Source organism: Cydia strobilella, chromosome Z (genome assembly GCF_947568885.1).
Source record: "Cydia strobilella chromosome Z, ilCydStro3.1, whole genome shotgun sequence".
In the NCBI taxonomy this organism is placed as follows: domain Eukaryota; kingdom Metazoa; phylum Arthropoda; class Insecta; order Lepidoptera; family Tortricidae; genus Cydia; species Cydia strobilella.
Window position 1 is genome coordinate 30,748,147 of NC_086068.1, and position 17,336 is coordinate 30,765,482.

The 17,336-nt window shown below is 42.0% G+C and overlaps 1 protein-coding gene, 1 long non-coding RNA gene and 1 pseudogene across 2 annotated transcripts in view; 1 reads left to right on the forward strand and 2 right to left on the reverse strand.

Annotated features, from left to right (window-relative positions):
• Positions 1 to 17,336, reverse strand: part of LOC134754494 (uncharacterized) — a 296,086-nt gene that overhangs the window by 262,231 nt on the left and 16,519 nt on the right. The window lies entirely within an intron of this gene.
• Positions 1 to 17,336, reverse strand: part of LOC134754189 (neuroligin-4, Y-linked-like) — a 146,565-nt gene that overhangs the window by 103,205 nt on the left and 26,024 nt on the right. The window lies entirely within an intron of this gene.
• LOC134754756 (uncharacterized) lies at positions 1,763 to 2,881 on the forward strand (annotated as a pseudogene).

Consider the following 17,336-nt stretch of genomic DNA (forward strand, 5'->3'; position numbering starts at 1 on the left):
TTAAACACTTAACATTTCTAAGGCAAACAGTCGTTAGCTAGTTTGCACAAGTGACAGCGCCATCTCTCGGTGCATTTGAAACTAACCACCACGATATGGGTTTATAAAGTTACGACTTGGACAGGTACAATTTTGGGGAATGGGTACAATTTTAAAAACACAGCGATGAGTGGTAAGGACGCTTTTAATAGAAGTTCACGGACTCTACGAAGCCCCCCTCCAGAAGGAAAACTAGCTATGGAAAGTGCCTAAGGAACCCCAGTAGCCGTAGCACCAGCCGAGGCCCCTGATGTAGTCTCAACCGCTGATATCCAGAAATGGATTTCCGAAATTGAAAAGCGCCTTAGCGAAATTTTCACCATTGCAAATGATGCCAAATTAAACTCAGACCATGTAGCATCTCATACCTGGGTCCTAACTCCCAGTCCTTACTCCCACGGGCTGATCCTCTGGATTCTCCAATCGGCTATAATTCCTTAACGCTTTTGCCTTGTCTTCCTGTCTGATTCTCGTCTTCCAAATTACTCCCTGAAACTTTTTATTTAAAATGTTTACTTTCTGACTACCATTTCTAAATTCTCCCTAAACTCCTTCTACCCTAATACGGCCCTGACCCGTCCGGTTACTTACCTTGTTGTTTTTCTAATCATTTCATGTTTTTATTATAATTTTGAAGCTAATCGACCTAAAATTCACTATAAATTTTCCTTGACATATTTGTTTCTTTGTTTTGACATAATCCGTCAAACTATTAATTTACTCTAAATTCTTTAGCATAATGTTTAGGTCGTATAGTTTTCAAGTAGTTTGTTCTAAATTTTATCTAAAATTTGTTACTGGTGAACAAATATTTTCAAAAATCTATAATTCTAGAAAATGTTATCGCTAGCTATATAAGCGGCCCAGCGGCCATCTGCAATGCAGTTTGCTTCTAGTTCCCAACTAAGGAACGTCAGTTATAAGGGTCCGTGCGGGGCCAAGCCAGGCCCCGCACCATCAAGAAACCCTCGCTTGCGCTCCATAAAAGTACCTGTGTTCCTGGCAAAGTCTGGCGCTCTCTCTGCACGCGCCCAAGTCCGGTGGTGCTTTGCGGTTGCCCTAACGGTGCGCTTCGCCTCTGCAAGCGCACGCTGTCAGTGCGCCTCGCCTCTCCTAGGCGCGCGCTATCGGCGCGCCTCGCCTCAACAGGCGCGTGCTATCAGCGCGCCTCGCCTCTTCTAAGAGCGTGCTATCGGCGTGCCTCGCCTCTGCAGGCGCGTACTATCAGAGCGTCTCGCCTCTCCTAAGCGCGTGCTATCAGCGCGCCTTACCGTGCGCGCGCTACCAGCGCGCCTCACCTTGCGCGTGCTATCTGCGCGCCTTACTGTGCGCGTGCTACCAGCGCGCCTTACTGTGCGCGTGCTACCAACGCGCCTCACCTTGCGCGTGCTATCTGCGCGCCTTACCTTTGCGCGTGCTATCTGCGCGCCTTACTGTGCGCGTGCTACCAGCGCGCCTCACCTTGCGCGTGCTATCTGCGCGCCTTACCTTTGCGCGTGCTATCTGCGCGCCTTACCGTGCGCGTGCTCCTGCCTTGCGCGTGCTACTAGCGCGACTACAATCGTATTTATTCTTTTGTAATTATACCATTTGTTAGCGTGTCATATTGAGACAAAAGCCGATAAATAAAGAACCTACCCCTGTTATATCTATCCTTTCCTTTCTACCTCCTCCCTCCCTGCTCCGTTACTCACTCCTCCAATATACGTGGAGGAGGGCGTAACGTGACAACCAAAAACTGAGAATAAACGGGCTTAGCAAGAGCGTATTGGGAGGAATCTCGCAATTGGCTGTACAATACCAAGCAATCAAGCAGAATTGTTTACTTTACCAAGCTAAAGTAAATACCTTGTCTCAGGAAAAAAACATCAGCACCCAACTACAAGAACTCAAGCAGTGCATGCAAGCTAAAGCAACAACCGAAGAAAAACAATCGTTCGCCGACATGGTTAGGACCGGGAAAAGTTCGGTTGTCGTGCCTACCAAGTCTAGTAGCATCGTAATTTACCCTGCCGACAAAGAGAAATCCAGTGAGGACACCAAAAACCTGATTCAAAACATAATCAAGCCCGAGACCCTGAAACTTCACGTTCGTGGCATGAGAAAAACAAAGAACGGTGGCGTCATAATCAGCACCGATAGAAAGGATGACCTTGAAAAGCTTAAAGCATCTCAGCAGCTTCAGCAATCGGGACTCAAAGTAGAAGACTCCACCAAAAGGAGACCGAAGATAATCATTATAGGAGTCCCGACAAATTTGTCCGAAAAGGAAGTTTTCGATTGTATTTTTGAACAAAACGTTGCAGACCTACAGCTAAATCTCACTAGGGATATATTTACGAGCGCAATAAAACTTAGTCATAAATCAGGAAAAAAGGACATCTACCTGCAACTACATTCTAGAATGCACAGCCGAAGTCCGACGAATGCTCATACAACAACAACGCATTTTTATCAATTGGACATCTTGCCTAGTACGTGATTTTACACTCCTGACCCGTTGTTATGTTTGCCATTTATACGGCCATTCGGCTAAATATTGCAAAGATACCTACTTGTGGACATTGCGGGTCATCAGGCCATAGTTTTAAGGAGTGTCCAAAACGAGCCGAACCCGCCAAATGTGCTACGTGTATGCGCTTTAAAAAGCCGTACAATCATACAACCGGAGACGACCAGTGCCCAGCTAAGAAAAATGCGCAAATTAGATATTTAAACTCCATTGATTATGAGGGCGCCTAGAGCGCCGCGTTTTAACGTCATCTGCTGCACATATCAACAAAAATGGATAACGCAACCAACGCCTTACTTGATGATATTGAAGCCTCGTGTGAGTATGAATCGCTAGGCCCATAAGTCACATAACTGTCCAAATCCCGACACATCGAGTGTCAACCTCTGTCCTAATAATTGCCCAAAACTCAGTACCACTAACAATATCAAGTACCTAGGTGTTATCATCGATCAGCATCTTAAATTTAAAGCACACATTGAATCTCTGACGGCTAGAGTTAGAAAGTTAATTTATGTTTTTAAAAACCTAAGACATGCGGCAAATCGGACTCTTATTAAATCCGTTTATCTTGCACTTTGTCAAGCACTGCTAGTATACTGTATCACGTCCTGGGGAGGAGCTAACAAGATTTAGAAAGAGCTCAGAGGGCAGTTCTCAAAGTTAGTACTTTCCGTCCCTTACGTTATCCCACGGCCCAATTGTTGACCGAGTGTAAAGTTCTCAGCGTTCGACAGCTATTCGTACACGTACTTCTAGTAGCACAGTAGTAAAAAAACATTTACTCATACCCTATAACCCCCAGATCTTATCTGGCAAGCGACGTGCAGACATCGTTTGCACCAAAGATTCATTCCGCTCCGCAAGCACACGTAAGTTTTTCTGTTTCCTCGGCTCTTTTCTTTACAATAAATTCAATCTGTTATTGAATATTTACCCAATGCCCAGTAAAGTCTGCATAAAAGCTGTACAAACATTGCTCATTGGCAAGACGTACGAGGACACAGAAATGCTACTAGAAGTAGTTACATAGAAGTAAAGTAAAGTAGGAGAGATTTATATTACACTGTACAAATTAATTATTTATTTATGTCACCAATTAACTTGCTAGACAGTAGAAGATTAGTCATAGTCACTTAGTTTATTGTTAATGTTATTATAAATAACCATTTTGTCTGGTAAGCATTTACCCACTGATACATTGACCTACAAAAAGTGCATACCTAAGATACAAGTAAATGTTTACTTAGTTTAGGTATTGTTATCAAATTTCCATGAGCGGCAGAAAATACAAATTCGTTCGGTATTAAAGTTTTTAATTTGACCTGTACCTATTTTGAGTTGAATCTATGAATGTACTAGTATTTAAGTATAAATTGTATATTTACCATTGTATAAAACCAATTAGCATAAGTTTTAAATTAATAAATATTATCTTATCTTATCTTATTCATAAGTGCTTGTTGCTAGGCCTACATGAATAAAGTATATTTGAATTTGAACTGCAACTTGAAATTATGTATTTCCCTAATGAGGGCGCCATTGGAATGTCGACGCAGTCTTAAACCAAATTAAAAAAAGTCCTCATTGAAAAATTTAAAGTCCGATGAAAACTCGTAACACTTATAAGAAGTTCTATCTATAAAGTAAATCAATTTGAAATAATAATTTTACCTATCGTTACACAGCACAAAGAAGAGCGAAATCTGAAAGCCACGGTTAGCGTTTTGTAAATTCCTGGTTAAAATGTCGACAGCCGACATATTGTATAAGTAACAGGATGCGGTCGTGTTCCACGGCTTCAGGGCCAGGAAATTGCAGCCTCTCCCGCGTATGATTTCGTAGATCGACACGAAAGGCCTTTTGTCATCTTCCCCATACTTACTCTATTTTATTTAAAAAAAAAATATTGATAAGAATGTTTACATGACATTACAGTTGAACCAATGCGTCACGAAACTTAAAACTAACAGCAATAATCATACATAAAACAGTAACAATTATAACAACAATAATAGCACATTACATTAGTATAGACAGGCAGACAAATTATAGACAAGAGATAAAAAGCGATTTTGAGAAATTCAACACCTAGGGGGTTAGAAAGGGGATGAAAGTTTGTATGGAGTAAATTTTTTATTTTAAGCTAGGAATTTGAAACTTCGTAAAGAGGTATTTTAACTAATTTCAGGGTTTTTGAAAATTCATCCCCTAAGGTGGTGAAGAAGGGGTTGAAAATTTGTATGGAGATAAAACATTTTTTTGAGTGCGGGACTTGAAACTGTATTGGCATATTATTAGAATACAAAAAAAAAACAGCGTTTTTAAAAATTCATCCCCTAAAAGTGTTAAAAAGGGGTTGTAAGTTGGAATCCATTACAAATACTTTAGAACTTCTTAGAAAGGCATAACAGCCGTTACAAATCAACATTAAAAAGGGGATTAAAGTTTGTATGGGGTCCAACTTTATTTTGAGCTAGGAATTTGAAACTTGGTTAAAAGGAATTTAATAAAATGGAAGAATAGCTATTTACGATACAAGTGCGAAAAATAGGAAATTCGTGAAAAACGTAAATCGACACTAAGTAGTTGCGTATTACCTATTCGCACGTGTATCGTACCTATGGCCCTATAAATTTTCGACGTTGTTACGTAATGTGCTTATTTTAGCACAGGGTGTCCTAATGGAGCACCAGATGTACTGTAATAGTACATTGTGATACAAGTGTGCTAAGTTGGTCATTACACACGAGAGAAAGCCGATGTGTGGAATGATAAATTTAAAAAATATGTAAAACGTAAACTTATCTCTAAAGCCTATTATAGCACACAAGACTACATGAATGATGAAACACCGTGGGGTTGTGATTGATAATAATTAATTATTTATTATTGTGTTAATAATGATGAAATTGATAATTGAATTATCAAATACGGATTACCTAATATAGGTATTCAATTATCATAATTCAATGAATACCTATTACCGTATTTTTTGACATTTAGATTTTTATTCTAGAAAGTTTCTAGACTAGTATTTTTTATACAATTTTGGTGTTTGACGATCCTTTTGTGAATTCTTATTATTAAGTTTGACATATCTATAATAATTCAATGTTTTTAAGAATAATAATAAATTGCTCTAATATTTAGATTAAGGTAATATTTATTTAAAACTTGACAATTTAAAAGTGCTTGTTGCTAGGCCTATTTGAATAAAGAATATATTGACTCTTTGACTCTTGACTCTTGACCAATGCACACGCGTTTAATACGACGTGTTTCAACATACTTGCGAGGAAAAAACATACTTTCATAGCAATCAAATTTTAAATTGTTAAAACATTACAGTAAAAGTCTTGCATCTGTCATACTGCCGGCCGCCCCTCGTCCCGGCCGCGGGCGGGCCGGCCGGGCCGCGGCAGGCGGTCGGGCGCGCCGGTGCCCGCCAGTCCGACCAATTAAATAAGGCTCCGTTTCCATGCATATTATTAGCAATCAGTTACCTTCTTAACTCAGTCGAATAAAGTAATGAAAAAGCACGAGTGTTATAATATACTGAAAAAGCACGCGTGTTTAATATCTAGGATTATGAGCCAAAAATCGGTGGAATAAAAACGTCGTTTTGAGCAAGTCAAGACAAGACAAGACAAGAGACGCCACACCCAGCCAGGAACATGCCTGCTCCAGACTAGCCGGTATACCAGGGGACGTAATTTTATGGGGAGTGACACGCTCTGGGATGGGAAAGGGATAGTTATAATCAGCCGGCTATGCAGCCTTAAGCCAATATTGGAAAGTAGGTTATGTTGTCGAGGGAGAGCGTTGGTAATAATATGCTTCTCGTCGTTTTCGTTTCGGTCTTCGTAACATCTTGTGCCAAGCGAGGCCAATATCATCTTGAGATGCCGTTTGCTCGTCGATTCGAGGTGTTGGTTCTTCTTCGTCTGATTCGCTGTCGGTTTGGTCCAGTTGCTTTATTTCTCTTGCTGCTTTGATGAATTCGCCTTTGTCGTCTGCCATGTTGAGCCACTCAGAGGGATGCCGGGATGGAGCTCTGTAGCTATATTTTATGCGGCTTCTAAGATTAATTTGGTTAGTTTACCTACTTCCCTAGCCCCTACGTGGGCGTTAAAATCACCTCTCTCTAGGTACTCTCTAGGGTAGGCTTTTTTTGGGGCTTGTCGTAGTAGGGTTCCGATTTTGGCAAGGCACGTTGCCGCTCCGGTTGGGACGTGAGTGTTGATTACGAATAATTCTGTGTGTGACTGACTGCTGCCTATTAATAGTCTTAGATGCGTGGCAATAATGTTATTGTATTTTTTATAAGTATTTATTATCTCGTATTGAATGTTTTTTGGATGAGTATAGCCACTCCGCGTGTTACTCGCGGGCGCGGTTCCCCGTGCAGAAGCCAGCGATAGTTATTTGAAATAAATTCGCCGCTTGCTAGGTGAGTTTCTTGGAATGCCGCTATTGTAATGTTACGTGTTGATAGCTCGTGATCGATGTTGATATTGTCTTGAGGTGTAGCGCAGCCTCTGACGTTCCAGGTTGCCACGGAGACAGAATCACACTTTCGTGGTGACCTAATTTCCGCGTTAGGGGTGGACCTTATGACCTTAGTAACCGAAATCCAGTCGAATCAACGTTTTTGTTGCTGTTGCATGAGCTATTCAGCGAGATGGGTGATGTTTCTTGCGGACCTTCTGGTGAACAGGGCCCTCACTGCCCATTGTGTCGGCTTGCTATATCATCGGGTCGCGGACTAGGGATTTCGCTTGAGATGCCTTGCTTCGCGTCGAGTGTCGTTGTATCTGCCATCTCCGTTATTTGGGGCTGGATTCGTACCGAATCGTAGTGTTGGTTATTGTAAAACAGATGTAAGGTGCCCATTTTGTGGGCTTCGTGTATGGGGGCTCTATAATGTAGGGGTGGTTGTTGTTCCATGTGGACGTGAATGTTTACCAGGAAACAACTCGTGGCCGCTAGTATGATTTCCTCGCCTGCCCAGAATCCATCTTTAACTGATTTTGAATGTAATCCTCTACGGGATCGGCGTGGGGGGGGGGGGGGGGGCATGAGTTAGTCCTATTGTAATCCGTTACACTTCCGTGGATCGCTAATCGTGATCATAGCTCTTATCCAGGACAACATATTTGTCTGAAAAGTCCGACGAGGTTTATTGACCGTCTGTTTACTTAATTACGGGCACGCTGGCTTTCCGTAGTTAAAGACAATGACGCAGATGTGCAGACAAACCCCTCTTGTTGTCTTGGCTAGTTTGATGTATAGCTGTTTATGGTTCGTATTTTGCACAGATAATATGAATTGATGTCAGATGTGGACACTTTTACAAAATAAGTTGCGTTGGGATTTTGAACGTAATTAAGCTTTGCTTGGTATTCGGTTCTTACTTTTATTGCAAGTAATTGGTATTGTTTGGATGGGCTCGTAATGTTTTCCGCACTGGCAATATAGTTTTAAAAAAAAAGACCTTTTGTTTGGGTGATTGATGTTATTATTCCGGTATTTTTCGAGACGCAATACGTTTTTCACGTTTTTGGATTACGAGTGAGTAGAGTACCTAAGAGTCGTTATAATTATGTAATTATTATGATTTGGAGAATTATAGCTTCGTTATCTAGGTATGCTGCACTCCGCTTGGATGCCCCAATAGAAGTAGGGCAATCTATTATTTAGTGCAATGCTACGGTACCAAACTAAATCAATAGATTACAATTAACACAATAAGGTGCTACAACGGGATCAGATAACTAAATTAGGCTTTGGGAACCACTTTCGTTGCCCAAGGTAGTGTGGTTGTGCCGCTATTGAACAGCACTGTTTCGTATGTGGTATATTTTAGGTGGGAACGTAAATTAAGGCTGGTCAAATAAGGCGTCGCTGAAAGATTGGGTGAGCCTATAAGTATATAATGGCGCTATGAAACAGTGCTGACTCGTAAATAGTAGGTTGGATACGCAAGTTGAAACTAACGGGTTAATACGTTGTCATTATAGGATTAGGTGAGACTAAGCAATTAACTAAATTAGCGGATATGGCTAATTTAAACTATGAGGTCCGCCTTCGTTGGTTAACGCAAAATAATCACGCTATGTAACTACAGGGTCGTGGGCTAGATACTTAAATTTAAAAAAACAGGAATCACTACAGGATTACGTGGGAGGGTGGAACTATATAGGCATGCAATTAACTAGACCTGTATATAGCTAGCTTAGGTTATGCGATCTGCCTTCGATATTTATTACTATGCAATCACACTATGGGACGGTATATTGTCCCGTAGAGTCGATATGTTAATTTAAGACTACCCAATTAAACATTATTACAGGGTTAGGTGAAACTAGGCATATAATTGGCTGGCCATTAAACTAGCTTAAGCTAGGCTGCCGTCCAATCGCTAAAACTCCTCAAAGCTGCTTATTACCAGTCTTCATTTGGACAAATATTCTGAAAGAGGAAAGAATTTCCCATCGACTGGTCTTGGAATCATATTTTTATCTTTTGTAGTTACGGAGATACAGAGTCGACCTAACACGCTAAGTGCATTATATTATGATACTTCTCAATACTATAAAATCGCAAACCCACATTTTTCTTCTAGTATAAGTTATATAAAAGCGCTTAGCAGTTGTTTATTTTAGTAAATGTCTTACATGATACATAGCTAAAACAACGTTACTTGGCACAAACTTCATAAATTTCCATTTAAGCCATTTAACCCTATTTTTACGTTTTATCACGTAAACTATTTTAAATAAATAGCTACACAAAAAAACAGTTACTACACTTAAACATGACTAATATCCTTTAACCGTGTATTTAAAAGACTTTTATTGCGATCCCAGTTACAAATACATCACAAAAACCTAGTTACTCTGCTTAACGGTAAATGTGTTTATAAAAAAGAATCATAAGACAACACTTAAACAGGGCAAACCAGCAATGCTACGCTAAAACCCCGCTAGGTGCCTAACATAAATTATATTATCCCCTCCAATATTATTACGCCAGGCCGACAGTCAGCTGAGTCAGCCGTGCCTTGGGTAATACTTCCTTTTTGAATGCACCGTTCTCCATGCACTCCCTGTAGGTTTGTTGGTTGATGTTGAACCTGTGTCTGAACTAGACAGCGATATTATTTACTTATTATTTACACTGGTTCGTACATTCGGTTGTCTTCTCGGTTACAGTCACCTGCGGCTCCTACGGCTTCGTTTTTCCCCACTGTTTCCTCTTGCAGCAGTTCTTGCTCAATATACCACTTTTCCACATTCACTAGAAAAAATATCCTTTCCTTGTGTCGTTATGTTCTCGTATTCGGAAGCGATTTATAGTAATCGGACAGGTCCTGGAAGTCTTACTTCTTTATATATAGTTTATAGCTTTTCTGCATGTTTTCGTGAATGCGGCGCAGTTTTTTCCTTTTATGACAGGTTTCCATATCTTCTCATTAATGTTTGCAGATCTGTGAGGTAGTCCGTGAAGTTCTCTTTATATCTTTGTTTTCTAGCCACGATTCTAGCAACCAGGCTTACTTACAAAGCTTAGACAATGCTATATATGAACTCCTCCCATGAGTTCTATGTATTGGCGTTGTTCCTATACCACAATAAGGCTCTTCCTTGTAGGATCCGGGGCAGGGAGGTCAGAAAGTTTTCTTTCATTATATTACTCGCCGATATTATAGTTCTTCTAATCGTTCTACGAATTCGACCGCGTCGTCCACGGGTCTGAATGTGAGGTTCCACTACCTTATTATTTTCCATATGTTCTTGGCTTCATCCTTCCTGTCAGGTGGTTCCATCTTCACTGCTTCTTGTCTTGTCTGGTGCGGTTGACGCGTCGGGATAACTAGGTCTTACTGACCAGGGCTCTCGCGGAGCGGAGGGCGATCTAGAATAGCGGCTTCGACTTACCCCAGTGCTGGGTACGGACGGGTTTGGCTTCTTCGGTTACCGTTGCTCAGCTGGCGGACGGCGGCTAAATGACGGGATTATTCTGTGAAAATTTATTACTTACGCCCTAAACGGGTAAACCTATCCTCCTGAGCTAACCACAACTCTCATTGTAAGTTTTTCGTTGGGCGCCAAATGTAATGGTTGTCGCTGAGGGCGAATCATACATGTCCTTCAGCCTGAGGGGCTTAGTGAAGGTTTCCAGGCTAACTCAGGGTATGGAAGGAGTAGAAAACACAAGTTGAATGTAGATACTCGGGGTCTTTTATGCCCTTTATTAGAGATCAAGAATCTTAGACCTAATTACTCTAGTCTAGATATACTCCTGAAGGGAGCAAGCTATACACATCGACACGTAGTCGTCATACAACCGGAGTCACGCGACAATCTAGCAGCAAGCCCTGGGTATATCGGGATGGCGGAGCATTCCCCGGGGAACACGCGGGGAATACGCGCGGCCTATACAGGTTTAGGGAGAACGGGGATACTGCGGATAACCTTACCGGCTATCTACGCGAATACGCGAGGCCATGCAAGGCTATACTACAGGGAAAGGAAGGAAGAGTCCTTCGGCTATCGACGCGAATATGCGCGGCCTATAAAGGACTCAGACCTAGAGGAATTCAGGGACGAATGCGAGAACGCACGCCGCCACACCGGACTGAGCAGCCGTTGTTTCCAGCGCGGGCTCGAAACATCGACTGGCTTCCGCTAGTACTCTGTCTTCTTACACTCCCCTTTCTGGGCTATGCCCATTTTGGTGGCTTCTTTCGCGGGCTGTAACAACAGCCCGGTCTGTTGGGCCCGCGTTTAAGGTGCTGGCTATTTTCTCTCTTCTTCTTTCTTCTTTTTATGTTGGCCATCATGGCTTTGAGGTCATGTTGGCCAACATCACGCAACAAAGCCACGGATTGCTTTGTGGTGTCCTAAGGGTCTGGTGGGGGCACGAGTTCACGTGGCTGGCGGGCATTTAAGGAGCGGGCGTGTAGGGGGGCTATCCTCTGAAGCAGTGTGTGTTGCGACGAGACGCCATCGAACATCCTGCGAGCAAGTTGTTCGATGAATTCGTCCAGGCTTCGTGCGAATGGGGAGGCTGCTGTGGAGCACTGGACGAAGTTATGTGCGCGCAGTTTTCGTACGCCTTAATACCTCCTCGGTGCGCTGCTTCATTGTGTGGCCCCTGTCAATGGTGACCCCTAGGTACTTCACTGTGTGCTGCCACTCAATCTCCTCGCCTAGGAGCTTGAGTGGCGGCGGGAGCCGTGCTGCTCGCGTGAGGAGCGCTTAGGTCTTGCTGACGTTCACCGTAAGCCTCCATTTGGTCAGCCACACAGGTATGGCGTCAAGCTGGCGCTGGATCTGCGCTTTTATAGGCGCGCGGCGTCGGTGGCCGCGTGGTGGAGTGTAGCCGGTGCGCTCTGCCCGCCGCGTTGATGGGTTTGGTGGAGTTCCGGACTTCGAGATAATAGAATACGATGATGATTGAATGTTTAATATAAGTTTTTGATAACTTTTGGAACCATATCAGCTAATTTTTGGCATAGGTTCTAAGCTCAAAAGATCACGTCCTATTTTTTTTGTAATACATTTTAATTTTTTTTTTTGTTTTTGTATGTTCCTCATTGTTATTTATTATTTTACATATTAACTTTATTTTAGATATATTTATAAAATAATACACTTAAATTCGTTTTGGAACGTTTATGCATAATTGCTATTTAACAAGGTTCATACAAAATTAAATTTAGCAAAAACGTTTCAAACTCGTTTTACCTATTTATATGCCCCTTGTATTATGTATTTACAAAAAATATGCATATCATTCAATAACCAATTTGGCATTCCACAGTAAAACCAATAGTATTTGCCTGAAATAATTTCAGGGAAAAAGTGTACCACTAAAACACAAAATTGCGTTTATCTCAAAATGGGGTCGCTGTGGGTTGGAACGTTTTCGCGTAACTACGTCGAATTTAACAAAAGAAGACAACACGGTAGCACGTCTTACTTTGTCGGCATTTGTTTTCACACTACGATGACAAGTAGGTCCGCGGCGGCGTTTCGTTTCACATGTGCGTTTCGTTGGTGCTGTCATTTTACGGGAGCAAAGAGTAATTATGTTGCCACCTTTATTTTAAATAGTCCATTGATTCTTTTGACTAAATACATAAACTTAAATATACCATAGTTATTTATTTTGGTAAAAAATATTTTTTTCTCTCGAACATATTTAATAGCAAAAATGGATCAAGTATATGTGGATCGTTTATAGCAAAAAATTTGAAAATAATATATTATAATAAAACGTTCCAATTTATTTAGAACAGTCTTCGCAGCTTAAAAAAACAGTATGGATTAATCTAAAAGGTATCAAATTACATGGAACATTTTTGCAGGAATAAAAAATGTATAAAGATTTTGCAAAAACGTTCCAACCCACATGGATCATTTAAGAAACAATTAAATATGCGTTTTATGAATTTAGTATAATGTTCCAAGACAAGTGGAACATTATAACGATATGTTATTCTATTAAGAGTTTTTAACAATATGTTTCAGTATGCATGTAATGTTTTTACTTTAATTTGAGTACACGTCCTTGGCATAATGGTGGGTTGGAACATTTGGGTCAAACTTTATTGATGAAACTAACCTAAAATACTAGCATCTTTGTGTGCACATGATGTAATATGTCAAAAATAGTACCCTGGTTATGGTAACTCATTTTCGAGTGACTTGTGGGTTGGAACGTTTTCGCGTAACTACGTCCACTTAAGCTAGGTTCTGTTGCGCGTACGCGTTATGAGCCAGTGTTGTCGTGTAGACTAGATATAGGTTAGGACTACCAGATTCAGGCTTCCTTACCGGGTTGGCAGGAACTAGGCATGTGGTTAACTAGCCACAAAACTAACTTAAGAGGCCTTAATCCCTGGAGCGTTCATCGATTTCACGAAATAACACTCAATAGATGGCTTTGACGCGCGGCACGCGAGCGCCGGCAACTATAACGCGTTTTGAACGTAGAGAAGAATAATCTTGATCGTTGTCGATTTCAATAGCAAGTAACATTAATTTTATTGTTATAGACACTCTTTTATTTTATATGCATGGTAGTAGTAATTTCAGTTTATTATGTTGAGAAAATATACATACTTGTACCCAGAGATGACCAAGTTGCCTAGCCAAGATGCCAACCGTTTAGGTACTTATAGTTTACATTAAAACCAAATCTGCAGCTGGCCTCTGAAATGGGTAATAGAACCGCGTTCCGTATGTCTTTCGCTTTCCAAATGACCAGGGTGCCTAGCCAAGATGCCAACCGTTTACGCTCCGTAGCAAACGAAACGTAATTGTCTCTGTCGCACTAATATGGAAGAGTGATAGAGAGAGATTACGCTATTGTTCGCTTCGGAACGAACGACTGGAATTTTGGCTAGGCACTCGGGTTTAGGACCTACAGTTTACGTTAAAACCACTTAAAATCAAATCCGTAGCTGGCCACTAAAATGGGTAATAGAAACGCGTTCCGTATGTGTTTTGTCTTCCAGATGACCAGAGTACCTAGCCAAGATGCCAGTCGTTCGTTCCGTAGTGAACGATAGGGTAATCTCTCTCTATCACTCTTCCATATTAGTACAGAGACGGTTGCGTTTCGTTCGCTACGGAGCGTAATCGGTTGGCATCTTGGCTAGGCACCCTGGTCATCTGCAAAGCGAAACACATACGGAACGCGTTTCTATTACCCATTACAGTGGCCAGCTATAGATTTGGTTTTAATGTAAACTATAGGTACCTAAACCTGGGTGCCTAGCCAAGATGCCAGTCGTTTGTTCCACAGCGAACGATAGGGTAATCTCTCTCTCTATCACTCTTCCATATTAGTGCGACAGAGACGGTTGCGTTTCGTTCGCTACGGAGCGTAAACAGTTGGCATCTTGGCTAGGCACCCTGGTCATCTGCAAAGCGAAACACATACGGAACGCGTTTCTATTACCCATTACAGTAGCCAGCTATAGATTTGGTTTTAATGTAAACTATAGGTACCTAAACCTGGGTGCCTAGCCAAGATGCCAGTCGTTTGTTCCGCAGCGAACGATAGGGTAATCTCTCTCTCTATCACTCTTCCATATTAGTGCGACAGAGACGGTTGCGTTTCGTTCGCTACGGAGCGTAAACAGTTGGCATCTTGGCTAGGCACCCTGGTCATCTGCAAAGTGAAACACATACGGAACGCGTTTCTTTTACCCATTACAGTGGCCAGCTATAGATTTGGTTTTAATGTAAACTATATGTACCTAAACCTGGGTGCCTAGCCAAGATGCCAGTCGTTCGTTCCGCAGCGAACGATAGGGTAATCTCTCTCTATCACTTTTCCATATTAGTGCGACAGAGACGGTTGCGTTTCGTTCGCTACGGAGCGTAAACAGTTGGCATCTTGGCTAGGCACCCTGGTCATCTGCAAAGCGAAACACATACGGAACGCGTTTCTATTACCCATTACAGTGGCCAGCTGTAGATTTAGTTTTAATGTAAACTATAGGTACCTAAACGGTTGGCATTTTGGCTAGGCACCCTGGTCATCTGGAAAGCGAAAGACATAAGGAACGCGTTTCTACTACCCATTTTAGAGGCCAGCTACAGATTTGGTTTTAATGTAAACTATAGGTACCTAAATGGTTGGCATCTTGGCTAGGCACCCTGGTCATCTAGAAAGCGAAAGACACAAGGAACGCGTTTCTACGACCCATTTTAGAGGCCAGCTACAGATTTGGTTTTAATGTAAATTATATTCTAGGTACCTAAACGGTTGGCATCTTGGCTAGGCACCTTGGTCATCTGGAAAGGGAAAGACATACGGAACCCGTTTCTACTACCCATTCAGAGGCCAGCTACAGATTTGGTTTTAATGTAAACTATAGGTACCTAATCGGTTGGCATCTTGGCTAGGCACCCTGAACAGACCCGATCACCGAGGCGAAAAAAATTAATATTTGTGCCATAAAATGTACCTATGATTACATTGATCACCTAAGGATCAAGATTTTCTAATCGCAGTATACACTACTTCTCGGAACTAGCTCGCTGGTTACGAAAGCAACAAACGCCTGACGATCGAGCACAGGTCTGTCCACTAAGCGCGCCCGGCGGAGACTGAGCGCGCAGCGTCCGTGCAGCCTGATTTATACTTCTTTTAAAAAATATTTAAATTTACGGCAAAATAGGTCCTATAGTTATGATTTTTTTTACGGGTTTACATAAAGTTAAAGTTTGCTATAATATTATTTTGAGGGCAAAATATAAGTTCAATTTGCGATAAAAAAATATTATGCGACCCTGTTTTCACCGAAAAAATTAAGAAAACTCGGAAGGTATTTTATCAATCTTTTTAAATGAATCTTTGATTTTCAATCATATCAGCCCCTCGTACAAGATATGGTGAATTGAATTGTAATCATTCATGTACCAAATGATTCTTGTTTACTGCAAAATTGGCAACCGAAACGACACTTCTCACTGCAAATTTTGAAAAATACTCCCATGAAAACTCATTTATTTTAGGTTTAAAAAGAGAAAATGAAATCTTTAACTATTTCAGCCGCTAGTTTAGGAAATGATTATTTGAGAACGTTAACAGTTTTTGAATAAATACTAATAGTTACGTCGTAATGTTGAATGAAAAAGGAGGCATTTTGCAAAATACGCTCGTTTGTATTAATAAGGGCTCTTAAATCTGTGCGACTTGCCTTCATTACTTAATACAATATAGTCGCGCTACGTGACTGGAAGACTAGATCCGTAAATTAGGACGATTAGTTAAGGTGTCATTCTAAAACTAGATGAAACTAGGTATTTAACTGAAGTATACTATGAGATCTGCGTTCGTTGCCTATTTGACTTACTTTTTTTGACTGATGGTCCTATATCCCCCAGATGGGGCAGAGGGCATCCACAGTGCTCCGCCATCCCGTTCGGTCTTGAGCTTCGCGCTTCATTTCGTCTTGCCAATGGTCGCCGCCTCTGCGATGATCGTCCGCCGCCAGGATTGCTTAGGGCGACCACGTTTCCGCTTTCCTTGGGGATTCCAGTCTAGGGCTTGCCTCGGGATGTGATCCGGGTCCCTTCGGAGCGTGTGGCCGATCCAGTTCCACTTGCGGCGTTTGATCTGCTGGTCGATCGGAGTCTCACCGCAACGTTCCCACAGATCTACGTTGGATATTCTCTCGGGCCCGTATACACCGAGGATACGGCGAAGACAGCGGTTGATGAAGACTTGGAGCTGACGCGAGCTGGAGCTGTTAGTGACCTTCCACGTCTCACATCCGTACAGCAATACGGTTCTCACGTTGGACCGGAATATCTTGAGCTTAACTCTCCTAGTCAGTTTCCGCGATTGCCATACCGGACGGAGCTGTGCGAAGGTTGCTTTCCCCTTGGCGATTCTCGAAGCGATGTCCTCTTCGGTCCCTCCTGTTTCCGACACTACACGTTCGTTGCCTATTTGATACAATATAATCGCGCTATGAAACAACGCTGTCTCGTAGATGGTAAGCTAGTATGTTGTGCACCTGGAATGTTGTGCCTAATGCTTTGGCCTAACAGACTTAGAAAGATCTCACCAAATTCAGCCGTGTTGCAGGCCGGGCCGCCAGTCGCCGCGTCACGACACCGCTGATGTCGCAGCGTACTTTTGCAGGTGGCTTGCGTAGGCACGGACCGCACTAGTACACCTGAGTAATGTATAATCTGGATGCACTGATAGACGTCACTATATATAAACACTTTCGCGGGATTCTGAAATTGAG